The sequence below is a fragment of the Pinus tabuliformis genome, chromosome Q (assembly GCF_031772625.1).
Source record: "Pinus tabuliformis cultivar Carrire ecotype Pingquan chromosome Q, CPIR1, whole genome shotgun sequence".
NCBI classification, from domain to species: domain Eukaryota; kingdom Viridiplantae; phylum Streptophyta; class Pinopsida; order Pinales; family Pinaceae; genus Pinus; species Pinus tabuliformis.
Window position 1 is genome coordinate 432898590 of NC_142296.1, and position 23529 is coordinate 432922118.

Below are 23529 nucleotides of genomic sequence, written 5' to 3' on the forward strand. Positions count from 1 at the left end.
CACTTGTGCTAGGCTCTCTTGCACACCACTTGCTTGAATCCTGCTTGCTTGGATCTGCAGCTCATGAAAATCCTTCTTGACACTCCCTAGCATCTGCATGTATTGCTTCTCAAATTGTTGCCACAACTGCGTTGTGGTGTCTTTGACTTTATCCCCAATTTCATCGAGGTCCCCTTCTGTGAGAACCATTAGGTCAATGTGCGTTTTCTTGTTTGATTTGTGCTTCTTCCTTGGCTCGAAAATTGTCTCCTTTTGTCGTTTTGACAGTCTAAAGGAGTGCTCTGCAAGTCACCCCTGCCTCCTTCTTGCTCTGACTCCTCCTTCTCTTCGGTATGCTGGGTAGCTGATGTTTCAACTTCCACTGTGTCCTTCTAGCCAACATGCTCTTTCTTAGCATGCTCTTTTTCAACATGTTCTTTTTCTGTAGTTGCCTTAGCAACGTCTCTTTCTTCCTTTGCATGACCAATGGTCACGCTGCTGCTTGTTCTTTTTGTTTCTGTGCAATAGAGCCTTCTCCACCTCGACTAGTACCTATGCCAACATACATAGGTTGTTGCCACTCCGCTGGCCAACTCCCCACAATTTCTTGCACATCTATCTCCGAGACTAGGTATGGAAACTTGTGCCAAATCTTCTTAGGGTTTCGCCTTGATCATATAGAGATATTATGAAAGTCGGCCTTAAACTGTGCAAAGGCCCTCAACTACTTGAACAAGGTTGGCGACAACCATTTTCGCTAACTTATTACTGTGAGGAGGTCCATCTCAACCAGTATCCAAAAAACATTGGACTCCATGATCCTCTCTGGACCCTTCGTTGCCCACAGTGAAGAAAAATTCGTTGCCTCTAGTAAGTCTTCTTCTTGTGGAGGAAACTGACTATCCTCTAGTAGTCACCATGCTACTAATAGAATTAGAAACATGAGCCCGACATAGTGAAATGCCTTGCTATCCTCCTATGCTTCGTGAGAGTTCTCTAGGAATTCTTTACATAGGTACTTCGCCCAGTTGTATTGCACACCCTTCACGCATTGTGCAGCCAATGAAACTACTGGTGCTGGAACTTCATTTGTGTGACATTTCCTCATTATCTTCCCAGCTAAAATTTGGGTAGAAAATTGCACCACTTGGTCTTGGGTTGAGCGGATAGAATATCTGCGTGACTTCTTGATCAACCCAAATTCAGTTTTCATCTTATCCACCAGCTCCTTTTCTTTTCTCTCTCCTCCAAATTCCTTGGCTAGGTTCATCCCTTTATAAGGAAACTTTGTAATTTAATGGATAAGCATATCGGTTATAGGGATGGGTTCACCTAAAGCCATAAGCACCAATCATGCACCAATGCGAGCAACTGGCGTACACAGACAATGTTGATAATCGACTGGTGGAAGTGTGTCACACAAAGCATATGTAGTAATCCATCCTACTCGACGCCTTTGACCCATTTCATAGGTTCCAACCTTGTGACCCCAGTTTCTTCATAGTAAATATTTATCATGTACTTATTGGTAGCTAGGTGAGTGAATTTCTCATGGTCGACAAGATCCAAATCCTCTATCTTCAACACCATGATGCATGCCAAGAGTGTGCCTTCAAAAGCTACTTCATGTGGTAACAACGATGTAGAGACCATGAATTTACCTGAATCCAAGTCCTTGTTCACCTTTTCTTTCCCTTTTCGTGGAGGGATATACACCGGTAGCCTACTGATAGGTTCACCCTCCTTAAAATCTAACTCCTCAACTCCCTTGCGGAGTTCCTCTACCTCCAAGCCCACTGGTTCCTCTGGCTACTTTGCCTTGTCCTTCTTTTCTTTCTGTTGAACCTCTGGATTCTTCCTCGGTGACTGCCTCACTGGTACAAGTTTCTTCTGCTTCTCCTTAGCAACCGATTGCTTTGGCCTAGGTGACCTTGGTGCCATAGGCACAAACTGTGCAACTTCCATGGACACAACTTCAGGGCCTTCCACTTTGGAAACAATGACTTCAGAACTTACTAGAGCAAACATTTGTTCAAGAATAAGCGGCTAGCTAATTTCAGGCAGCTTTGTGAATGCTGGAATGGAAACAAAGTCCTCCAAAACCTATTGATTCATGTAGAAAAAAAAGAGGGCTTATACCAATTTCTCAGAAAGAAAAGTGTTCTATGGTAGTGCAACACGTTAGATTTATAGGTGCTTTGAATTCAAATCCAACTGTTCGCTTCATCTCTCATTCATAAATGCATCTTTGGTGGAATATCTTCAAATATTTTTTCCATAAATGTCGCCTACCCACTCCTCCTAATTTTTTCCATCCAATCATGAATAGTGACTCCAATGACTATTTTTGGTCCCGACTGCATGGTACCACCCCCTGTGGCATAGCTCATCTACCACATATTCTTCTGTCATAGCTTTTTCATCCATCGTGCAGCCCCCTTACTGCATTTTCCTTTTCTTCGGGTAGTGTAGTTTATAGTCCTGCGCTCCCTTGCAACTGCCTAGAGCACTAAGACTTCTCTTCTACCATGTAGTCATTGCATAGGGGTAGGATCCCCTGTATAGAATTTCAACCTACTCCCCATTCACTTTTCCCAGAAATGGTTCTCCATTTAGCTTCACGAGCTGAACTGCACCACCTTCCATGATCTCCTTAACAATATATGGCCCTGACTAGTGAATTTGAAATTTCCCTGGAAACTTCATGAACTTATTGTCATATAGTAGCACTAAATCATCCACCTTGATGTGCACAACTTAATATTCCTATCATGCCATGAATTTTCTTGTTCCTTTCGCACTTGTTGGTGAAATCCTGCAAGAAAGCGATCTTCTTCTAGCTCTGGTAACTGCACGAGCCATTCCCCCAAGGTCTCATGATCTGCCATCTCCGTCAATGCTACAATACACAGGCTTGGCACAATGTACTCCATAAGCATCACTGCCTCAATCCCATAGACCAACCTAAACTGAGTTTGGTTTGTTAACTTCTTGCAGGTCGTCCAATATGCCCATAGAACCACTGGTACACACACATCCTAGTCATTCCTCTATGCGTTACAGACCTTTGTCAATGTGTTCTCCAAGATTTTGTTAAATGCTTCCACTTTTCCATTCACCTGCAGGTGATAGGGCATACTCTTTTGATGATACACCTGAAATTCTTCAAGCATTGCGTTGATAGTTTCATTCAAGAAATGCATTCCCCCATCACTCATCGACACCTTTGTGCATCCAAACCATGTTAAGACATATTCAAACAAGAAATTTGAAGCAACAACAGCTCTACAATCCTTGATTGGCTGTGCTTTTGCCCTTATGGTTAAGTATTCTATTGCAATAACAATATATCGCGCACTCGTATTCTTTCTTGGTGGATGTATTGGTCCTATAAAATCAATAGCTCACTTATCAAATACTTGCAATGACACCTTAGGGTTGGGGAAATTCATCTCTTCGCGAAGGCTTTCCCATACTTTGGCAAGCATCGCACGCCTTGCAATATGCCTTAGAATCCCTATGTAACATTGGCCACCATAACCCTACGCACAAAATCTTTTGCACAGTCACTTTTCCTGCAAAGTGTCCCCCTACCACTCCTCCATGTGCTTCGGCAAGGATACTAGTGCGTTCAAAATTTGGAACATACCTTCACAATATTTCATTTGTTCCCATCTTATACAAGTGACCCAAAATCACTGAAAAACCCGTAAAGCGGACTACTAATCCCTTCTTTTGCTAAGTGGAATATCCTTCCGAAGCAGTACCCATGGTTAAGAACTGAATGATATCAATAAAATGGTCATTTGAAATGCACACAACAAAGAGTTGTGCATCCAACAATCCTTCCTCCAAAATATTTGGTTCTTCGCCCATTTCAATCATTCACAAGTGGTATAATCCTGCATTAAGCCATCCAAGCTTCACAATTACTTCAAAGTCATATTATTGAAACAACACTAACCATTGGCATATTCCCCCCCAAACATAGGCTTATTGACTAGGTACTTCAACACAAAGTGATCTGTATACATTTTAAAGTGTGTGCCCAACAAATAATGCTGAAACTTTTGCAACATGTAGATCATCGCCAACCCTTTGCGCTCTATAGTGGAATAATTCTTCTCATCCTTTGATAAATTTCTGCTCACAAAGGCTATCAGATGATTAATTTCTAATTCTCCTTCCTGTGTTAATACCACACTGAGCGTAATGCAAGAGGCATCCACATGCACATGGAATTATTTCTTCCAGTGTGGAAACACCAAAATAGGCACAATTACCATCTTCTCCTTCAATACATCTAGGCTATGCTGACACTCTTCATCCCAACAAAACATCACATCTTTCTTCAATAATTTTTCCATCACCACGGTTATCTGAGCATATGCTTTGATAAACTTTCTAAAAGATCCAGTGTGCCCTAATGTCGCGCATAGCTATTTCACATTCCTAGGAGCTTCCAAATTCATAATCACTGCGATATTTGCAGGGTCCACAATCAAGCGCTACTTACATACTACACGGCTGCGAAAAATTCCAAAGGGCACACATAATATGCACTTCTTCAAATTTAGCGTGATTTGATACCTTTGACATGTATCCAACATAAGGCGCAAACTTGCAACATTGCGCTTCACCAACCCGAAGATAGTCCAATCATCAAAATATACTTCCAAGAATTTTTGAATAAACTTTTTGAACGACGCGATTACTACTTCGGAGAATATTGCGGGTGCATTCTTTAGTTCGAATGGCATTACTATATATTGTAAGCAACCCCATCCTGTCACGAAGGTTGTCTTACTTCGATCCTCTGATGCAATCTTTATTTGATGATATGCTGAAAATCCATCAGTAAATGAATAAGCCTCCTGTCCACCAACATTCTCTAATACTTCATCTGTAAACGGTGTTGGAAATGGATCATGCACGCATGCATCATTCAACTTTCTTAGGTCTACACATATCCTAATTTCTCCTTTTTGTTTCTTTTCTTGGACAACCATTGGGCTCACCCGATCAGATTCATTTACTGGTTCAATAATTCTGGAATCCAACATCTTATCAAGCTCTTGGCACACCTTTTCTTTATACTTCAAATTGAGTTGATAAGGTGTTTGCTTGATGGGCTCTGCGTCAGGTTTCAAAGTGATATTCATAACGCCCAAATCTCTGATGATCCCCTTCAGATCCAAGAACTTTATTTGAAATAGATCTTGGTATTTGTGCAACAATTCGGCCACCTTATTGACTGTATCTTCGTCCCAATAGTATCCTATATTCATGAACTTAGGCTCTGCTTTAGATTTAATATTTACTTGTCTAGTTTTCAAAGGCTCTGATATCTTCGAGTTTTTTGCTTTCGGTCCTGCAACTTCGCGTTGTCCTTCTATCTCTAGAATGTTAATATTTTGTGGGTCTTCTTCTTCCTCTTCAGTAGTCACATTGTAACATTCTAGCACATGGCACAACTATGTACTCCAATCTGGTTGAGCCCATTCTACCAATTCCTTAGGGATTCTGAATATAGTCACTTTTATCTCCTGGAGCACTTCATCAATGCATTCAAACCCATCCTCAAAGATGAAAGTATATAATAAACTCTCTCTTAAGATGTCACATTCAATTGTCCCATGGTGAAGCTCCATTTCAAAATATCAGTTCATTGTGATTGCATCTAAGGTATGATAGAAAAAGTGCACCCATTCTGGTTGTGACTCCATTCCCTAGGCCTTATTCCATCATGCCAAATGGTCACACGGATTATCCTTCCTATTGTACTTCTCTATCATCCAGGTATTAGCATATCCAAACCTTAATCTCATCATTCTTCTATATTCCTTCCATCTAGCAAAGCTCTCCTTGTGCGTACCCCACCAACGGGTAGGCATAGTGCGCAGTGCCAACTTTAGTGCTTAGAAGCGATGCTATTTAGGTACTTCTCTTTCAAATTCATCTAAAAACAGATCCACATCAGTGAAACCATCATAATGTGGAAACTTCCTTACCTCATTCGAGACACACTGTAGTAATTCAGTCATCATATTGCAACGCAGCATAGATACTTCATACAATTGATTCTTCCAGTGTTCAAGTGCTATGGGGTAAAATGCATGGTGTATGGAGATTGAAAATTCCCTCAAAGGTCTTCCTAGGACCTTCGACAGACTGTAAGATTATCTACAACCCTCACAAAGTTACATACATGTTCATAAAAAATTACTAACTATAAAAGTATGAGAAGGAGATTACCTCAAGCCTCCATGTAGATTTGTTTGAGAGCACAAATGCAGCTAGGTGGAAGTCCCCTGAGCCAACTCCAGATCAAGTCCTGCACAAATAAGAGCCAAGCATAATCACAGCATACAACTCTGATAACTAATACATGAATACATAAAGAACATATAATTGCATACAACTAAGCTACTCATGCAAACAGTTATTGGACAAACAACTTAATGAATGATAGTACCAACACCATGGAGTAGACAGTACAATTGCAGTTCTATATTAATTTTGGAAGAGTGATTACAACCATGTGTTGCATCAGCCTTCTTCTACCCCTTAAGCTTCTCTCTCTCTCTCCCTTCTTGCTCACTTCTGATGATATGAGACAATGCTCAATAGTCAAATATGCTATCCTTTCAAATTCTCTGACCCCTTTCACAATAGCCCTAGCTTAGCTTATGTAGCAATTGAGTTAGGGTTTCCAAGTTCCTCCTTGAGTTCACTAAGGAAAAAAAAATGAAATTTCCATGCTTTTCAGCTCTTTCCCATTTGCCTCCTTCTTTCGGATTATAAATCCTCCAAATAGGTCAATTTTGGATGTTTCCTTGCTTTTCTTGAGTAATTTTAGGAACAAATATCTAGATATTTATGAGTCAATTCGTTCCTTTGACCCTTGGAACTTCACCAAGTTTCACTAACACTATCCCTTGACTAGCAACTTGAGTTAGTAGGGTCACTAATGCACCCTTAGGCTTGGTAACAAGCTTTATAAAGCAGGTTGTTAGTGTACAACCAACGTTAGTGTGGAATCAAGGCCTGTAATTGTGGTCTTTGCTTCAGTTATCATGTCTTTCCCCTCTGAGTTGATGAGGAGGTCAATTTGTTGTATAATAGATGCCCCCTAAAGTATGAGATCAGAGGCTGTGACGATGGCTGAAATACTTTACTTTAACTGTAATTTTCCTTCAAAAAGAGAGAGAGGATCGAAGCTTCGGGCAGTACGGGAAACCTAATACAACACATATATATAAACTGCTAAAATCATGTCTTGAGTCGGGCATTCCCATGCTCAGTAGCTATATCAGAGTGATTTTCTCCAAAGAGATATGACGATACTGGCCACCCATAAGCACAATGCAGATCCGATGTCATAATAGAATCATCCTAATAATCTATCTCCAAAAGACAATATCCGCAGCTTGGGAGAGGAAACAAGGCTGAATGATGCAAGACTCTACCCAAGGTCTTGATTTCCACTTCACCAAACAGCATAGATCGATACATGTGAATATATGCGTTGACGTCGAACATGCATGAAATCGTCTGATTACCAGTCAATAATGGAGACTATTAATAGATGCGAGGAAGGCCACAGATAATGGTGATGGTCTCCAAGATGCACAATACAATCGAACGAGTGTGAAAGATGTCTTTGTCGACGAACACCCGTAGAATCGCTTAACTAGGAGCCAATAATGAGAACCCCTAATCAAACACAAGGCAACCTGCCACTAATGTCTATAAGTACCAAGGAATTGAATGTGTTTCTGGGTTATCTACCTAGATAGAGTGTTGAAGTAGATATGAAGAAACCTGTCGAAAGGTAGGCAATAATGTGTCCTACATCAGTCGACATGAAACGGGACAAGAATGATTTTGTTTTTTGATGAATCTTTTGAGCATTTAGGTCTAAACAATAGAGGGCATGATGGAAGGATATGCTTGATGGGTTGATGGAGGAAATAAAAGGTTAACCCTTGAACAATAAAAGGCATGACAACGGTTTTAACCAGACAACACTAGACTCATGAACACCAAAGAGTGTTAGGATACATAGATGCAATCATTAGCGTATATATGCTAAACTCATAGGATGGTAGGGTTCATATTGAGAGGCCATCACAAGGAAGGTTTATCTGAGGGAGTGCCATGTTCAAGGGAATGACTGATGCCAAACCACGCTTTCTAATATTGAATGCAGTTGTACTGTCAACTTTCCCTGTCTGATTAGTTTAATGAGTCCAAACGGGTAAACTCATCGATCTTTTCATATTTAAAGAGTCTGAAAAGGACCGCAAAAAGAGCGACTCTCTTCCCTATCTAATTACTTTAATGAGTCCAGACAAGAAAAATCGTCGATTTTTTCATGTTTTAAGAGTCTGAAAAGTATCGAAAAAAGAGTGACTCTATATCTTGTCTGTGTAATTTAAAGAGTCCAAACTAGACGACTCAGTGGCCTTTTCATATTTAAAGAGTCTAAAAAGATCATAAAGAGCAACTCCATGGTGGTCCCTTTGTCATAGTTGTTAACCGGGTGTGACAAAAGGTTAATAGTATACCTAGATCGGTTACTTTTCTGTAATTTAATCTATTGAATCTGTATAAAGAGAAACCTATGTTCAATAGATGTCGACCTCATTTTGTTACGATTACGAGGAGACGGACTAAACTTGTTTTTCGTCGTGAACTTTTAATGAGTCACGCGACGACAAACTCAATACCTTCATCAAATTTTAATGAGTCAAATGAAGAAAACTCAAGGTATCTTTTTCAGTTTAGTGAGCGAGGAAAAAGAGGTAAAAGAACTGCTCATTCCTTCTTTTTAGATTTAGCGAGCCCGAAGGAGGGGAAAAACTTGGGTATTTTTCAATTTAAGAGTGAGAAATGGTCCCAAAAAAGAAAGTGCTCTTGTTGCTACCGTATATTTTTAACGAGACCGATGACAAAAACTTGGGATTTTTCAGTTTAATGAGCGAGAAAAGTACCTAAAAGAATGGTCATGTCATATTTATAAAGTTTAACAAGCCTAAAGACAAAACTTGAGAATTTTTTTAGTTTAATGAGCGAGAAAAAAGCGCCTAAAAAGAATGCTCAATTGGTCTTTTTCAGTTTAATGAGCTAGAAAAAGATCGAAAAAGAGTTGCTCAGACCATCGTCGTATATGTTTAACAAGCCCAACAATGAGAGGCTCAGATATTTTTCAATATTTTTAGAGCAAGAAAAGATCCCATAAAAGAACTATGCTCTTTTGAGAATTGCATAAAATTACACAGCACATGCCTAGTGCAATACTAGGCATAATACTTTTCAGATAGAGCCCATTTCTAGGCTCCTTGAGTGGGACTCCTTCCTAGTCTTTCAGTTTATATGCCCCTTTTGAGAGGACTTTCTTGACGATATAGGGACCTATCCATAATGGTTGGAGCGTTCTTGCCCTCAGGAGATCATGTTTCTAATCATAGAGCAAAACAAGGTCGCCCTCTTGGTAAGAACGAAGCTTAACCTTTTTGTCATATTGAGATTTTACCCGGCGCTTGTGAGCTTTGAGTGCTAATTTGGCATCTCGACAGGTTTCTTCCAGCTGATTAAGGTATAGTAAGAATTCTTCTTCGACAATAGTGTCGGGCAAGAGTTCAATGACTAGTTTTAGGGAAGGGATTTGACACTCAATGGGTAGAACTGCTTCTAGGCCATACACCAGTTGAAAAGGTGTAAAGCCCATGGCAGTCTTTACTAAAGTTCGGTATGCCCATAGCATCGAATATAACATTCGGTGCCAATTGGTTTTATGGTTTCCTACCAACCTACGGATCATGGTTTTTAAGATGCCATTTACGGCCTCCACTTGACCATTAGCTTGGGGATAGTATGAGTATGATTGATCCTGACAAAAACTAAGCAACGACGTTAAATCAGACATCATACAGTTTTGGAAGTGAGATCCATGGTTTGTAATGATTGTGCGAGGTACACCAAAATGACAGATAACCTGATTGAATAGGAATAGTGCCGTAGTTTCTCCATCGGCGCTGTAGGTGGGAAGGGCTTCGGCCCATTTCGTAAAATAGTCCATAGCTACTATGATATAGTTGTGTCCAGCAGAGGAAACGAGATTACAGGTGACGAAGTCTATCCCCCATTTGGAAAAAGGGCCAACGGAGATCACCGGGTGCAGTAGGGCCAGAGGGGCATGCATTTTCTTTGTGAATACTTGACAAGGATGGCATTGCCGGATGGCCTTGACACAATCTTTGAACAAGGTTGGCCAGTAATAGCCTGCGCGCAAGATTTTCTGTGCAGTAGATATGCCAGAAAGATGACCGCCACATGCCCCAGCATGGAAGTCATTTAAAACATGCTCTGCCTCTTCATGAGTGAGGCAATGCCAAAGAACTGTATCCACACCACGATGATATAATGTATCGTTAATCACTAGATAGTGTTGTGCTTGGTGACGGATGTGACGATGGTCACCTGTCGTGAGTTCGGGGCGGAACCATTGGGCTTGGAGGTAGACAAGAATGTCCCCATACCAAGGATCAGTGATGTCAATAAGATAGATAGCCTCATCTGGGAGAGGATCGTGGGCTATCTCATTTGGATCGACGATGGGAAGTTTCGACAAAAGTTCAGCGAAGACTAAGGAGTTCTTCACCTTGATAGCTGTGAAAACTAGATCAAATTGTTGGAGGATCACGATCCATTTTGAATATTTTCTTGCAATTACTTGACGAGACAAAATATGTCTCATGGGATTCTCCAAGGTGATGACAGTAGTCTGTCGCAGCATTATGTAGTGTCGGAAATGGTTGACAGCAAAGATGACTGCCAATGACAGCTTTTCCACATGTGAATATCTGAGCTCGGGCCCAGCCAGGCCTTTGGACAAGTAATAGATCATATTTTCACTCTAGTCATCATGCGTTTGAAACAATACCATTCCAAGAGAGGATGATGAGGCTGCCCAGGTAAAGAAGAAAGTCGCGGCTATAGTCGGGAGCACTGAGGAGTGGGGCTGATATAAGTGCCTTTTTCAAGGCATAAAATGATAATTGAGCTTGATCATCCCACAAATACGGCACTCCTTTCTTAAGTAGGTGCATGAAGCCTTTCGTCAATTTGGTATAATTTACGATGAATCGTCGTAAAAAGTTTGCTTTCCCCTACAAATGTTGGAGCTGAAGAATGGATTGTGGTTCTGGAAATTGAACAATTGCTTTTACCTTTTCGGGATTAACCCTAATCCCGTACTTGGAGACAATGAATCCAAGTAAGCGTCCAGACTCGAAAAAGAAAACACATTTATGCAGATTCAGGCGGATGTTGTAAAACCGACACCTTAGAAAGGTCGCTCTTAAATGGTTTAGGCGCTGCATTCGTTGCTTGGAATGGGTTGGAAGGTCATCCAAGTAAGCTTGAATGATATGCCTGATATCGTGAAATGCATAGTCCATGGCTCTTTGAAAAGTTAATCCAGCATTCTTTAATTCGAATCGGAGTTTTTGATAGGCAAAGACACCCCATGGGCAGAAGAAGGTAGTTTTATGCTGTTCTTTGGGTTTTATAGCAATCTGGTTGTAACATGAGAATCCATCCATGAATGAAAATGATTCACAACTGGTGTAGTCGTCAATGATTTGGTCAATGAACGGTGTCGGCTAATTATCCTTAGGACACGTGGCGTTCAAGTCTCGATAGTCAACACATATGCAGATGGTTCCTTGTTTTTTATCCATAGGAACTAGACTGGAAACCCATTCTGTTAAAGGAACATGATAGACGAAACTAGCATGTAACAATTTTTCCACTTCGGTTTTTATGGCTGCCGTTTTGCGGGCATGGACTAGTCAAAGTCTTTGAATAATAGGTTTTGCATTGTCATAAATCTTGATCTCATTCTCGACGATAGAAGGATCTATGCCAGTCATTTCCTCATAAGACTAGGCGAGTATATCATGAAATTCCTTAAATAGGCAGGTGAAGCTTGCAATTTCCTCGAGATTGCAATCGGCTACAATCTAGATGTTTTCCACGATGCCTGTCGTGATAGAAATATCGATGAGCAATGTCATTGAAATATTACCCATGATTCCTTCCACCTCCAAAGTCTGGATGGTCGTATAGGGTGAGGAAACAATTTCTGGTATGTTAGGGAAGAGGATTTGAAGAGGCATTGTGTTTGAATTAGATATCAAAACACGATGGTGCCAATCCTCCCAACGTTGCTCTTCTAAACTCATGATTTCTTGAATAGCTTCATTCGTAGGTAGGACTTGATCGATTAGATCAAAAGAAGGTGTGGTTATGGGAGGGGTGGTGGTACCATCGGTAGTAACCAATGTGACTGGAGATGCAGATGCAGATTGAATGGCTTGGTAGGCCAATTTGGCTAGTGACAGCGGAATTTGATCTCTGTATGTGTCAAGGTCTGAAGGAGCTAGTAGGATCCATGGATTAGTCTGTTCATGAAGAATAGATGAAAGCATGTTGACCATCTGTGAAAGATTTGGCAACTGAAGAGGGAAACAACCCATGAGGGAAGAATCCTTCAATAAACCGGTACCTAGACTGGCGTAAGAGTCAAGCACACCACCTACTAGGGGTATGGAGCTACTTGGTAATGGTGAATAATCAAGGGTGTAGAAAGACAACTGATTTAATGTAACTACCTTTCCATCCAATGGGAATAGGATGATGCAAAAGATAATAGATATGATGGCCGTCATGGCATATGTCTAACTGCGACCCAACAAGAGATTATAGTCGAGTTTTTTGTCTACGACTTCTATGTCCATCGTAACCATTTTCCCATACAAAGTGATGGGGTAGCTAGCCAAGTACCCTTTTGGGATGAAAGTGTGGCCATCAAAATATTTCAGGGAGTTCGACGGCAGGGTTAGGGCTGGAGAACCCAGGGTGAGCCAACATGAAGCCAACATGACGCAGGTAGAATCACCTTCGTCGATGACAATTCTGTGTATACCTTTACCTTTCGAAAAAAATTTCACTTGAAATGCAAGCTAGTGGGAAAGGGGAGGTTTACACTTTTCCATGTCGAAAATAGCAAGCATGGAATCTTGTGGGTCAATACCACCAATATCTGAAAGCAAAGCTTTCCTTTGTGATGGGCAAGCTTGTAATACTTCGAGCGCCGACATAGCCGATGACGCTTGTGCCAAATCTTCTACAATGTTGTAGTTTTCGGTGGCACGTGCAGATGTATTGTGCATTGTGCGTCGAAGTGCCCCTTTGGGGGGGTGAATTACAAGGTCAACAACCGGCCTTTTGATATCAAAATTGGTGGGAGGCGGTGGGTTTTGTCCTAAGGAAGGTTCCAATGCATGAGCGACAGGAGCTCCATAAGATTTGGCTCTTATTTGTAGATCTACCGTTCTACCATTCCAAATGTGTAAATGGTAGATGATCCTTCACCAGCTGAAGGATGTTGCGAACCATCATTGCCCCCTTGTGAGGGTTATCGTAGGTTCGCAATAATGTTTTTCTGCTACTGAGTGGGAAAAGGATTCCTAAGGACAGAGGGGCCTTACCAGTATCCTTTCTGGAAATGTATTCTGTGCATTCCTGAAGACATGGACAACGATAGGTCAGGTGGTCTTCAGCACATAGTTTGCAAGGAAATCTGGCAAGTTTATCCGTTTCATCGTCAATAGGCACAGTGGCCTTTTGTTTTAGGTTTGGATGCTTTGTTGACTTCTCTTCAAAAGGAGTGGTATTTTTCTTATTCTTCTTGTTCTTTCCACCGGGTTTTTGCATAGACTGCACAGAGTTTATCACGGTGGTAGGAAGAGTAGTTTTTTTGGTAGAGGATTCCACTGTCATCTTGGAAATGTGACCATTGAGTTGTTTCACAGCGGCCCTAGAGGTTACGCCAAAAATTCTGTCGGCATGCGCTCCAGGGCACTAAGCAGCAGAAACATTGGAGTTACAAGGGGCATTGGGGATTATGTTGTAAAGAGTGCCAGATTATGAATATATAAAATCTAAGTGTTGGGCATGATGTATGGATTGGTCTTCTGTGACCGCACCACATAGAGTGACATCTCTAGCGATTTGCGAGAGTAAGGACTTACAGAACTAGTCCGTTAAGAGAAAATCTGGGAGCGGAGCTTTGACTAACCTTTGCCTACGTCTCCATTCATGTATATGATAGGAGATGTCGGTGGCGGTATCCTGATGAAATGAAGTGAGGAGCTCTGTCCCAGTCTCATAGCGGATAGGTAGCTGGAAGTGCTTTAGGAATTCCATCACTAAAGCATCAAAGGTGTTTACTGACATGCATGGTAACTCAATATACCATTTAGCTGCGTTGCTAGTGAGGGTGTGGGGAAAAATATGTAACCGGACACTATCATCCACCATAGAGTTTGAAACACACCAAAGATGGTAGGTGGTGATATGGGTCCCTGGATCCTCTCCTTGTGTTCCTTCGAACTTAGGGATGTCCATTGGGATCTTATGCAGGATCGGTGGCCATTGTAAGTTGTGATGGATGGGGTTGTTTGTCAATTTGTATAAGTTAGGTATATCCAAAGTTTCTAAGAAAGGTAGAGAGTTTGGTGCCCTCGACTTAGACCATGGCGATGACATATGACTTGAGGAGCCATGTGCTCCTCCTATTGTTTGGCTCCCAATATTATACATGGGTTGTGTGGTGTAGCAGTTGCTTTGAGGTATGGTGTTGTAGAGTGGATTTCCATGAGGATTTTGATACTGGGGTATAGAATTGCCCCCAGGATAAGCGGTGCCACCTTGACTCATTTGAATTTGTTAGTAGGGTGCCCCCATGGATTGGGTGGGAACCCCTTGAGGATTCCCGCTCGACACAGAACAAACCATTTGGCCTTGATTGACATAAGGAATGCTCGTGTCAATTAGCGAATGACCATGCATGCCTGAGAATGGAGGGGGAACTATTACGTTCCCTACCGGCATGTGCATATTGGGAACCCCACAGGTATATGAATCTGGGGGTTTGAACTGTACATTAGCGGCCGACCACTTTGTTGGTAGATAGGAACCACGTCCATAGTGCCACATTGAGTGTTATAGGGAGCGCTGTATGTGGCACTTGTCAAAGGTATGCAATTTGAAACTAAAGGAGTGGAACCCAACATCGGCTGGGTCTCGCTCGTAGAGGATGTCATGTGAGTGGTTGTACCTAGGAAAAATGGGATAGTGGGATTCGCCATTACTGGTGTTGTGGTGACTGTCGACTGGGAAAATGGTGCAGGACCAAAAGTGCCCCTAAAGTCCCACAACCTGTGAGTCGTCGATGGAATAGATGGAAATGTTCCAACTACTAAAGAAGGAAGTAAAGGTACCACAGGATCCAAGACTGGGTCCGACGGATTCATAAGCGGAGGGTTTAAGGGAGGAAGGAATCCTTCGGTAAAGAAATTCTCTTGGCAAACTTCAATCGTCAGTTATCCAAACAGATCCTAAGTGAGATCTGGGAGACTGATTCCCTAAAGATGGGGAATCCAGTTCACTGGAGCTCGAAAGATCTTCCACAATGAGTGGAGGAAGTCCTAGCAATTGTCTAGATTGACGACAAGGGACAGATGTAGCCACGATGACCGTTAATTTTATCAATAAATTTTGTCATGATATTTGATAAAGTCTCAAAAATGATAACATATGGGTGCCTAAAAATACAAAAAATACACTAAATGGATTAATCAACAAGCAGAGGGAAATTGCCCTACCTGATAAGCACCGATCATCAGAGATGAAACCCGGTATCTCAATGAATAATCGTGAAGGATGGCCAGATGTATAGTTACAGTTACTCTAGAGCTTCTCTTGAACCTCAGATTGAGGGGCCAAGTATTCTCGTGAAGACGAGCACCCTCCCAAAAACTGAAGATAGAGTAGATCCATCGATGTTAGGTACCAAGATAGCCTGTCCTAGTCACTTTGTGTAAGTCCCTAAAAGTTTGACCACTAAACATACCTCAGATTACAGACACCACCAGGGGGGACATAGTCATAGATAGCACGTTGTGTGGGCAGGATACCTGAGTCCCCGACTCAGTTCTGAAATCCCCGAAGGGATCCCCAATACACAGAATACCCAAAGGATTTGTAAGAAAAGGTGGGCTACCTTCACTTACAGTCCGATGTTGTCTCGTATTTTGCTCCGCTTTTACTAGAATGGTCTTGGTAGTATGAGTGCAGAAGGAATTTTTCCCTCTTTTAATGACACTAGGTTGGTTTTCGACCTTGGGCAGTTTACTCACATTGCTTAGCCCAAGATCCTAGCCTACACTAATGTTTGTTTGCTCAATAAAGAGTTACTGATTGATTTTAGGTAAATTGTATGTGTAATTGATTATTGTCTTCGGTAGGGGAGTTGACATATGAAATGTGATGAGACTTTGACTCAATAAATCATGCAAAAAAAAATGCTTTAAATTTTTTTCAATTCAATGAAAACAAGTTGTATTCTACATATTCATATTCTTTCCACGTATCTTAGTCATTTAACACATGCTTAAACAAAAGACTTCTTTCCAATGTTTCTTAACAACTACTTGAAACAAAATAGAGCAACTTTTAACCAGATAAAAAAAAGGATGAATAAAAAATGTGGGTATTTCTTTCGTAAAAAATGCTTTTAAGAAAGAAAAACAAAACTTATTTTCTAAAAAAAAAAAAATTAGGACACCAATTTTGCTAGCAAAATGTAGTTACAGATCTTATTTCAGTCCATGAGAAGGTTTCCTATCCCTTTTGGCTTACAGACACAGTTGGAAATCAAAGTTTTGGGAGACTAACACTCTGTAACAGTGGCTACAGAGAGTTAATAGGTCCACTAACGCTCCCTGTGAATAGGCATAGTGCTTTATAAAGCTCTGTGTAGCCTGTTAACCTGCGTTAGTTTGGGAAATCAGTCAAAAAGATGGTTTTCAAGATCTGATTCAGAGATGAATGTATGTAAGCAAGATGTAGCAAGATTCTTGGTGGGTTAGAAAGGGATTGAAGAAGTATAGGGAGCTCTTAGAAGGAGGAGAGAACAGAGAAGAGTCTGAGTAAACTGGGAACTAGATGTATAGTCCCCAACGGAGTCGCCAATTCTGTTATGGGGTAAAATACACGGTGTATGGAGAATGAAAATACCCTCAAAGGTCTTCCCGAGACCTTCGACAGGCTGTAAGATTATCTGCAACCGTCACAAAGTTACATACATGTTCATAAACAATTACTAACTATCAAAGTATGATAAGGAGATTACCTCAAGCCTCCATGTAGATTTGTTGGAGAGCACAAATGCAGCTAGGTGGAAGTCCCCTGAGCTGGCTCCAGATCAAGTCCTGCACAAAGAAGAGACAAGTGTAATCACAACATATAACTCTGATAACTAATACATGAATACATAAAGAACATATAATTGCATACAACTAAGCTACTCATGCAAACAAGTATTGGAAAAACAACTTAATGAATGATAGTACCAACACCACGGAGTAGACAGTACAACTGCAGTTCGATATTAATGTTGGAAGAGTGATTACAACCATCTGTTGGATTAGCCTTCCTCTACCCCTTCAGCTTCTCTCTCTCTCTCCCTTCTTGCTCACTTTTGATGATATGAGACAATGCTTAACTATCAAGTATGCTATCCTTTCAAATGCTCTGACCCCTTTCACAATAGCCCTAACTTTTCTTATGTAGCAATTGAGTTAGGGTTGCCAAGTTCCTCCTTGAGTTCACTAGGTCAAAAGAAATGAACTTGCCATGCTTTTCAACTCTTTCCCATTTTCCTCCTTCTTTCGGATTATAAATCCTCCAAATAGGTCGATTTTGGATGTTTCCTTGCTTTTCTTGAGTAATTTTAGGAACAAATATCTAGATATTTATGAGTCAATTTGTTCCTTTGACCCTTGGAACTTCACCAAGTTTCACTAACGTTGTCCCCTGACTAGCAACTTGAGTTAATAGGGTCACTAACGCACCCTTAGGCTTGGTAACAAGCTTTATAAAGCAGGTTGTTAGTGTACAACCGGCATTAGTGTGGAATCAAGGCCTGTAATTGTGGTATTTGCTTCGGCTATCATGTCTTTTTCCTCTAATTTGATGAGAAGGTCAATTTGTTGTATAACATCAAGCTCTTGATCTGAGTTTGAGGTGCAAGAACTATCCCTATCCCACACAATTCGTCCATCGGTCATAGGATTGATCCAATCTTCATTTCACACTGTGATCTTGTATATCTGATCCAGATCATCATCATCCTCCACAAAGTTGCAAACAGGTTCAGTATAGCACACTCCCTTAGCAGGGTCTAGTGGCACTACAACCCTAAGTGCCTTCCTTTCAAATGTCATTTTTCGCTTCTTCAAATTGATTACTGCATCCATGTCAAAATCCTAGTCAATTCCTAGTAGCGTGGGGTAAGGGTTACTATCATCCACTATTTCAATGACCTCAAAGTCAACCAGTGCACTTGCGCCCTCAATATCTACCATTACACCATATAAGCGCCCCATTGGAATAATCTTCTGTTTATTTTCCATGCACAACTAAATAGGAGACTACTGCAGTGCAGGTCTCCCATTCTTTCCCGTGTCTTCCTTGGCAGTAAATTAGCGTCAGAACCCAAATCCAGGATGACTTGGTCCATTTCATATTCACCTATCTACGTAGTCAGCCTCATCTCACGTCCTATCCTCTTCTTATGCTTACCGATTTTCCTTACGACACGCTGTTCTGAAGGAACTTTAATCTTATTTGCACACTTGTCTATTAGTTCTTGGAGGCATTCCACCACCCTCTTATCATGCAACAACTTCATACAGGTATTTAGAAAAGTAGATAATATCAAAGGATCTACCTCCTCTGTCATACTAGTTTCCGACATTTTCTCCTGGCTTCCTAAGGTGAAGGCCTCAACAAAGTTCTTCTTTGCTTCAATGAAGGTCTCTTTAGCTTGATTAAGCTCAAAGCCTATTTCTTTCTTGACAGCCTTGCACACCCACCAATCAGTCTCAGGTTTCTTTCCCTTATCTGCACCAGTGGCCATACCACTTCTTGTGACTATATTTATGCTATGATCTTCTTCGTGGGGCTCTGCCCTCATCATCTGGATGTTCTGTGTAGGTTGCTGCAGCTGCATCTTATTTTCTTGCATATTTTCTATAAGGATCAGATAGTCTTCTATCACATGGTCAAAATGTCTAGAATATTGACATGACAGATGCGTTGGGTTTTGACAGTCATGCGCGAAATGCCCAGCTTCACCATAGTTATAACAAATCACTTGTCCACGGCATCGACCGTCTCCTCCTCCTTTTCCTCTTCCACGACCTTGGAATCCTCCACGCACTCCACCCACGCCATGCTCTTGAGGCCAATTTTCTACTTTCATCTAGTAGGTAGGGGTTCTATCCATCATTAGTTCATAACTCCTACAATGGAGTTCATCATGACCTACAAACTTACAAAAATTGCAAAACAACTGTTAGGGGGTTTGTACAAACTTCTGTAGTAAATGGAAATTATCAGTTGCATGTTGTCTTGTAACCTGACAAATAGCGCACCATGGCACAACTCCCGCGCTTGGCCCAACAGTATTTTCTAGCTTCAAGGGGATAGCCCCACCCCAATAAGATAATTCTGATAAAGTAGACAATGGTATTTATCGTGTCCATGGATCTTACATTTCAAGCACGAAACCTTAGCACACACCTTAGGTTGGGCTTCCTTTCCTTTCTTCAGGTTCCGAAACTATAAGTGCAGGCTTTCCAGTTGGGAGTGAATTTGTTGCACTTCAAGGTTTGTATCATGTATGGGTGAGGCTTCCAAGCTCATCGCAATTTCTAAGGCTTCTTCTTGCATTGCTATATTTTGTTGTGACAAGGACAATATTAAGTGTGGTATGAGCGATGCGATAAACTAGTCTCGATATTGGGAATCTGTAATCAGCATATTGGCCTGCCTAATCAGGCATTTTAATCTTTGATTGAAATCCCAGGGTGACTCATCTATATTTTTTCGAATTTCTTTAAACTTAGTCACTGACTGCACCTCTGACGTAGGCTTCTTAAACTCCTTGTTTAGAGCTTGTTGCATCTCTACCAACGTCATGTTGGGGTTATTAGTGAAGTAGTTGATATACCAGGTTAAAGCTCAGTCTTATAATGTCGTGACCAGCTACGCTTTCTTGATGTTATCAGCTGTAATCTACTATGCTGTCCATACATCTTATGCAACAAACCATAACTGTTCAGGGTCTTCGCTCCCTACCCCTTTAAAAACCGACATCTTCATTGCGTTCCCCATGTTCCCTGATGGAAGTGGTGGTGGAGGTGGAGGTGAAGGTGTAAGTGTATGAGGTGGAGGTGGATGTGGAGGTGAAGGTGTAAGTGTATGAGGTGGAGGTGGAGGTGGAGGTGAAGGTGTAAGCGTATGAGGTGGAGGTGGAGGTGGAGGTGGAGGTGGAGTGGATAGATGAGGTACCCCTGGTATACCCTGCTTAATCAACTGTACTACACTTTGTGGTGTAGTCAGCACCATTCCTTCGTTGTCACTTAAATGGGATTCAATGAGGGGAATGTACTCTAATCTCGTTCCTTCATTTCTTCTAAATAATTTACCACTTCGCGTAGCTCCAAACAACAAGGTAATTGCATAAACTTCTTAACACATAACAAGATTTTAATCCAAGTCTTCAATGATTTCAAATACTTGCCTCACAGTCCCTTGAAGAGCCTATGTTCTGCTTTGCTATAGCTGATAGTTTGATCAACTGTGAACTCAGTCACATAACTTCCAAGTTTGTGATCAATCCAATGATCCATGGCCTACATGATATTGATTTCCGACACTTCCAGATGTCTCACCAATTCAAGAGTCCACACTATACGGCTGTCGAGACTCCACGTCCCTTGACTATTTTCTAATCTAGACAACCACTCATGTAGTTCATCAGGGAAGAAACAAAATAAGGCTTCGGTCTCGTATGTGTACAAATATCTCTACAACCATTGCTCCTTAGATAATTTAGGGATCCTACTCTCTTGAGTCGCAAACGCGTGCACTTTACAGTCAATCCATTTATCGATCTCTTTCTTTGTAGGGAACCACTTATTCGACATCACACATCTATTAGATAGATCCCGGTCTTGGCATTGGAACCATTTGTTGGCTTAAGGGGGTATAACCCAGGTTCAAATTTATTCACATCAACCAACAAAACCCTAACTGTTGGCCCTTTCGGCAACATATGCAATATAGCGCAAGTTTTAGTCTCACCCAAAATAGTATTGGGGGATGCTAGAACTAGGTTTCTGCATCCAGAGATCGTGTGATATGTATTTTGAAAGCCTTGAATCTCAGATCTTCCTTCACACAGATCTATAACTTCCTATGGTCCACTACTACTACTCTATTCAATTGACCTTCAGGTCTTCGTGAAGGGATGCAATCATTCTTATCAGACATAAAAGAGGCAGATTCACAAATTTCACCCAGTAAATAGCAACCCTAGATCCATCTTCGCGTAGATCTACCAGATTCGAATAGTTAGTAACAAATCTATGTAATATCTTTGCAGAAATAATTCATTACACTTTTCATGCATGAGTATTAAATATCTAACAGCTTTGCGCAAAGAATACACTTTAGAAAACATATCATTAAGCGTCGATGCATAAACTTAAAAATAAATAAGAACAAGGAACAGATGAAATAGTTTTAGTCCAAAACAATATTTATTAGATTCAACATTCAATTTACAGACTCTTCTACCCTGCACACCCTGCTACAGGGACCTGTGCACTCAACTGCGGACTTGCCAAGGTTTCCGTGCGCTAAGCTATATGAGCCTTTCCATTTTGCCTATGTATAGGAAATAGAGATTTCCTGCCTTAGAAATTTTCCCTTACACTTGTTATTCACCAAAAGATATCCTTTTAGGCTTGCTATGACTCAAATATTTATAGTCTTTCTATTACAATACCATATCCTGGAACCTATGGGTGAATCTTAAAACCATCTGATCACTTAACCATACAAGGGGCTAAAGCCTCTTTGCCTCTTACTTAGCTGCACTCTCCGCTTCCACATTTCATAGAGACTTTACATTATTTACAAAATTCTAACCAAAAACTGATTAAACTAGCCAAAATTGGCCCTAGGGACCCTATCCCAACACTAGCATTAGAACCCTTTTATAGATTAGCCATTTAATTCATTAGGTCGATCAACCTCTTTCTCACCGTAACTCTTACATCCTAGTATGCGTAAAATATTTCACAAAATGGATGGAGGCAAAGGCACTTCCAACTACAACTAAGGAAGCAACATAATAATTTATTCATGATGGAATTTTCACCAATTTTTGGTACCCTAGGAGATAGTTATGGATGGAGGAACCCAACTTACATCAATGGTCATTAAAGACTTAATGGAGAAATATAAGATCAAGCACAAAGTTACAACACCATATCATTTATAGGCCAAAGGATAATTAGAGGGAAAAAATAAGATTCTTGAGACCATCATCACTAAAAGTATTCAATTACATCTAAAGGAGTGTGTTATACTGAATCTATGACCATGAACAAGAGTAAATTCCCTAGATCTAGTGGCCTGGTTTAGAACAACAGAAATCAAAGACTATAAAGTTCTCCTTATAGGAATTGGAGAATGGAAATATGCTTACTTGTGATCCATCACAAGCTCTTGTCTCCTCTTGGCTTGTAAGATCCAAATGTAGTTCTGATCGATATAATTACAACTTGCACAAATAATCAACACAAGCCAAATATCTATGACATCTATGTAGCATTATCCAATCACTCTATTCAATGAATCAACATAGCATTGAAATATATGCATGTAAACATAACATAACACATATAAGAAAATTGTATAGTCTTTGTATTAATATGAAAGGGAGATAGTTTACTACCAAAAGTTGAACTTGATCTTGCAGAGATCTCCCCAAGTTGACTTACCCTTCCTTGCCATAATGTACACATCAAAGGAATCCTAATGCATGGGAATGATAACTCTCTTATGATCAAAGTAATAACATAAGGGTATGATTAGTCTCCAAAAGCCAACCTCTAACTTGTGGATGACAATACATATATATGAGAGGATGGTAGTTTAGGAATTATTATCCATTTACTAATCTAGGCTTGAGATCCACTCTTGATGGAAGGATGAGACCAAGGGACAAGAGGTGAAATATCCAAGGTAGGATGAGATAGGATTCAAAGTTCTCATCCAAGGTAAATGGTTCTAACAACTCTTGGAAGCTTCTAGAAGATGAAGCTTCATGATTATTTTTATTTTTCATGAATTTCTAGAATCAGTGCACCCCCAATAAGGGACAACCTGCTCCGATCAGAGTAGGTGTAGAACTGAGCAACCTATTGCTAAACGTAGGTCCCTAAAGGGATATGGTCCAGTGAGACTTAAAAGCACTAGAATGAAGTAGTTAAGGTTAGAAAATCAGGGATTTCGGAGAGTCATGGTTAGGGATTTGTGTAGGGATGATGATAAGGAGTT